We start from the raw sequence: 6,000 nt of genomic DNA, 5'->3' as shown, positions 1-6,000 counted from the left end.
TTTCCCGTGTCAGCTGACTCAGATCACTGAGGCAACTGCAGCACTCTCTTTCTAAACTGAACTCAAACAGAACTCAAAACTGAACTTCAGAACTGAACTTCTCTGGGACTCACCCCAGACTGACCTTCTGTCGGACTGACCTACTATTCTCTACTTTCCCCTTCTTTTATACTAACTCCACCCACCTCCCAGCACATCTCGTGTTACGAAGCAGGGTTCCACGAAGGGCGCTCTGCTACCACCAGCCTGCAGCTGCTAGGTGGACCTACTGAACTATCCTGCGTGTGGGATGCAGGTGTTGGAGTGTGGAAAGGAGTTCCCAACTTACCTAGTTGGTGTGGCACTACACCTTAGGAGAAGGTGCAGTACCTCTGTGGCGACTGAGCCTCAGGGGCGCCACAATAACTTGTGTACACACGTGGTCAAAATTGTTGGTCCCCCTTGTGTAATGACAGAAAAACCCACAATGGTCACAAAAATAACTTGAATCTGACAAAAGTAATAAATCAAAAATCTATGAAAATGAACAAATGAAAGTCAGACATTGCTTTTCATCCTTGCTTCTACAGCATTTTTAAATAAATAAAACTCATGAAATAGGCCTGAACAGAAATGATGGAACCTCTGAAAATAATGTGACAAAAGGGACATGTTAAATCAAGGTGTGTCCACTAATTAGCATCACAGGTGTCTGCAATCTTGGAATCAGTGAGTGGACCTGTATAGAGGGCTACAGATACTCACTGTACTGTTTGGTGACATGGTGTGTATCACACTCAACATGGACCAGAGGAAACGAAGGAAAGAGTTGTCTCAGGAGATTAGAAAGAAAATTATAGACAAACATGTTAAAGGTAAAAGTTATAAGACCATCTGCAAGCAGCTTGATGCTCCTGTGACTATAGTTGCACATATTATTCAGAAATTTAAGCTCTATGGGACTGTAGCCAATCACTCTGGACGTGGCCGCAGGAAGAAAATTGATGTCAAATCAACGAGACGGATAATACGAATGGTAACAAAAGAGCCCAAAAAAACTTCTAAACAGATTAAAGGGGAACTTCAAGCTCAAGGAACATCAGTGTCAGATCGCACCATCCGTCATTAAGGGGTCTTAATTTTGTGCCTACAGCGAAAATGGACTTATTCAACACTATGCTTGATGTTAATCACTTTATGAGAAGATTGACTCTTAGGAGACATTTTTTTGCAGAAGATGTGGAACGTGAAAAAACTTCCAATATCAATGATGAATATGTCGATAAAGTTCCTGAGGAATTTATGCCTACTTCTTTCCAGGAGCAAGTTACCCTAAAGAATTTGAGGGACTTGTCTGAATCTGGTTCTAAGTTAATGTATTTAACTGATGTTAATTTTTCCTCTAGAGTCCCTAATCCTAGATATTATCCTGAGCAGTCAAAATTGCAAGTTATGGATGATTTTCAATTTCTTGTTGAGGATGAACTTATGAAAATCTATAATGCTAATCAGAATGGTCGTTCTAACATTTCTCGTACTGAGAAACAGGCACTTGATTTGTTATCTGCTAATGTCAATATCGTGGTAAGAAATTCTGACAAGGGGGGATCTGTGACCATATTAGATACTGGGCTGTATGAAAGAGAGGTGAGGGCTATGCTTTTTAATAGTGAGGTATACAAGGGAATTAATTATAACCCTACAGATAACATCAGAATGGAATTACAGGAATTGTTACATAGGGGTTTTAGTTTGGGAATTATTAATCAAAAACAATGTGAATTTTTCTGTCCTTTATATCCCAGAGTTCCTTTGTTACATGCACTTCCAAAAGTTCATAAGGAGGTTTTTCCACCTTTGTTCCGTCCTATCATATCGGGCATAGGATCTCTTAATGAAAATTTGTCAGAATGGTTGGATGCAAGATTAAAACCTCTAGCCACTATTTCACCTAGCTATGTGCAGGATTCCAAGCATGTTCTTAGTATTTTTTCTCAGGTGGAATGGCGAAGTTCCTTTTGTTGGCTCACTTGTGATGTACAAAGTTTGTACACTTCCATCCCACACGATTTGGCTATTTTGGCTCTTACTACTTATTTACAGAAATACAGTAATTTTTCAGAAGATTTACAGATGTATTTGATTGAAGTGACCTATTTTTTGTTAAAAAACAATTTTTTTTCTTTTTTGGATGATCTTTATTTACAGGTGCAAGGCTGTTCCATGGGTTCCAAGTTTTCACCGTCTCTTGCTAATATTTTTATGGCCTGGTGGGAGGAGGAGTATATTTTTTCTGAAAAAAATCCTTTTTCTTCTGATATTTTTCTTTTTTTGAGATTTATTGATGATGTTATAATTGTGTGGGATGGTGATGTATTTAATATTGAGAATTTCATGTTCTATATTAATAATAATCCATGCAATATACGTTTCACATATCAATTTGATGCCAAGACAATTTCGTTTTTGGATATTCTTTTGTCGGCAAATTTGGAAGAAAAAAAGATTGATTGTGATATTTTTAGAAAATCTACGGCAGGTAATTCACTGTTACACGCATCTAGCTGCCATCCACGTCATGTTATCGCCAATATACCTACAGGGGAGTTTGTAAGAGCAAAAAGAACATGTACCACGCCTAATTTATACGATAAACAATGTGAGATCATTGGTAAACGTTTTATAAAGAGGGGTTATACTAAGGTAGACATTCAGAAAGCTAAGCATAGAACGGATGAAAAAAGTAGAGAGGATTATTTGCAGAAGGAAAGCAGAAAAACACCAAATTCTGTGGAGGGTCGGTCACCTATTGTTTTTTCAACTAATTTTAGTACTGACTACTACAGGATTGTTCATATTATTAAAAAATTCCTCCCTATTTTGTATGTTGATGATACATTAAAGAATATACTGAAGGATGGGATTAGATTTGTTTCAAGGATCAATAAAACTATTGCTAATAAGGTATCTCCAAGTGATCATACTAGTGCCAATAGACATGCTAATAAATTTTTTTCAGACAGTTCAGCAAGTATAACTAATTGGTTACCCACTTGTGGATCTTTTAAATGTGCTCAGAAAAACTGTGGGCTATGTAGGTTTATGTGGAACACAGAAAAAATAGTATCTTCTGTTAATGGAAAGGAATTTAAAATAAAATCTTTTTTGAACTGTGGTTCTACTGGTGTGATCTATGTCATAACATGCGTGGATTGTAATATTCAGTATGTGGGAAATACTTCACGCACCTTGAGACGTCGTATTTCCGAGCACGTTTATGACGTAGGTCACACTACCACACGCAGTTTGTCTGCTGCTTCTCGACATTTTTTGCATATACATAAAGGAGATCTCAGCAACTTTAGGGTTAATGCCATAGAGAAGGTGCAGACAAAAAGGGTAGGTGGAAATTTAAATGATTTATTATTACGCCGAGAGGCAAAATGGATGTTATTGTTACAAAGCAGAGTTCCAACGGGTATGAATATTAGGAGTGAGATTTTGAGTGTTTTGTAAGTGTGATTTTGACTTACTACCTTCTATTAATCAGCTGGCTATGTTTAGTCTTGATTGTTCCTTGACTTCCTTTGTTTCCCTTTATAAGCATGTGTTCAGATGTATTATGTGTTGTCTTAGAATAAGGACTTTTTTTTGTCCGAAACGCGTCCAACTACACGTCCTGATGCGTCTCTTATCATGATGGAGAATCTTATGATTTTTTTAAATTTTGGAATAAAGGAATAAAAATTTTTTTAATCTAATTACTGATCTGGATGCTGGAATTTTTTCCATATTACGCTTTGCTGCAGAGGGATCCTGTTTCCACATTCCGTGCACCGATCGGACTTATAGCTGTCTTCTTTGGGGTGAGCTGAAAAAATTTTCTTTTTTTACCGCACCATCCGTCATTGTATGAGCAAAAGTGGACTTCATGGGAGAAGACCAAGGAGGACACCATTGTTAAAAAAAAATCATAAAAAGGCCAGACTGGAATTTGCCAAACTACGTGTTGAACTTTTTAGACAAGGCACATCAGCTCTATGTTCACAGACGGAAAAATGAAGCATATCAAGAAAAGAACATTATCCCAACTGTGAAACATGGACACTGGTATGACGCATTGGTAGAAATATATCTAGGCATAATTCTTTACCTTAGTGCGTTCAATATCATGAACAGAAAAACTGACAATATATGTAGATTTGTAATTGTTACTGTTATGAAAATCTGCTTGTCATTGCCCATACAATAATGTCTGTTCTTCTTTATGGTATAAGTCTCTAGCCTTCACCTACTTTGTCTTGCACATGGTCACTTTCCAGCTTCATTTTACTCACATAAGCACTTTATCCATGATGTGTTCACGTGCACGCTCTCTCCGGGCCTCCTCCTCTGGGCGTTCTCCTGAGATATCAGGTTTAATGCGGTTGCGTCGATACGGCCTGGCGCCGGCAATTCCATGTAATCACGTGGAACCGATGGGCAGGTAAACAGATGTGAGCTGCATCAGGAATAGTGCGCACGCACCGCCATGTCATCATGAATGGCTCTTGCCCACCACGTGATCGGGTGAGCCAGACATATATGGAGGGACACATGACTCGATAAGCCATGCCCCCTGAAGAAGCAACTCACCAGCGAAATGTTCGTTGGGGATAGCAGATCCGGCGCAGTCTGTTGTCAGCCATGGGTAATTACTAATCTAGATCTCTATGCTACTTATACTACCGTCACCCGACTCACCTGATTGCTGGACATATGCATGAAATCTTGGGCAGACATCCCACTGCCAAACAATGAACTGTCTATGTGTTATCATTCCAGATAGGTGTGGAGCCCTGTTACACTGAGGCCAAGGATTTATTCTGAGATCCATCTTTCTTTGAAAAAGATATTTCATCATTACAAATGTATGAGAAATTTGGAGATCCATCTCCACAGACCTATACTGTTCAGGATACACATTGTGAATGCTGCATCTAGTCCAGCCATTTGATCTTCCTCTGGGATGGATATATTTGAGAGATTAACAACATATACATTCTTAATACCCTATGTGCTTTTCAAATAGTGCTGCGGACCGCTCCATATCTGGGTTAATTGTCACTACAATGCCCTCATTCTCTCTTGTTGCCCATTTTTCCATGTATTTTTAATGTGTGTGTATTGTTCAAATAAAATCTCTGTTTTTAATCGTGTAGCATTGACTCAGAGTTCTCTTTATGTGCAATTTATATAAAGTTGCTACCATATTTACGTATTGGGCTTAAAAGTGCATACTTATGCATATAACAAAAACTTGGTTGTTTGGAGATTCTATTAGTGCATAATTTGAAAAGGCATGTTTTGTGTTTATGCACATCACCAAAAAAATCACCATGCCCACAGTGAAGCAAGGTGGAGGTAGCATTATGCCTTTATGCATTGCGGCTGTCTTTCAGTAGCTGAAACTGTGTCTTTAGTTAAGATGAAGGGAATTTTGAACAGTTTCAAATATCAGTCAAAACTGCAAGAAAACATTTTGTAAAAAGCTGAAGATGAAGAGGACTTTCACCTCTCATCAACTACCCAAAGAAATATAGCACTTCCAAAACAACAAAAGAATGGTTTTGAATTTTCAACTGGATTCAGGTCTGGGCTCTGGTTTGGCCTGAAGAAGGTCAAAGCTTTGAAATTGCCCAACCAGAGCCCAGACCTGAATCCAGTTGAAAATCTGGGAGACATGAAGAGTGCTGTACCCAGGACATGCACTCTTAATCTGACAAATTTGGAGCACTAATGCAAGGAATAATTAACAAAGATTGCCAATTCTAGATGGGCTATGCTAATAGACTTCTACCCCCCAAAAATACTGTCATAAATTTAAAGAGTACTTCAACAAAGTATTAGGCTGGTTTCACATTAGCGCTTTTTAAGCGCACGCACGGCCGGGGGTAGCTCCGCCCCCGAGCCGGCTCTCTGCCCGCGTGCCCGCCCCTTGCTTGTAGCGCCGCCTCCTAGCGCACAGCGGCGCCTGCGATC

This window comes from Dendrobates tinctorius, unplaced genomic scaffold (assembly GCF_039654945.1).
Source record: "Dendrobates tinctorius isolate UK_male_01 unplaced genomic scaffold, ASM3965494v1 ptg000127l, whole genome shotgun sequence".
Classification (NCBI taxonomy): Eukaryota; Metazoa; Chordata; class Amphibia; order Anura; family Dendrobatidae; genus Dendrobates; species Dendrobates tinctorius.
Note: the sequence above shows the minus strand (reverse complement) of the source record.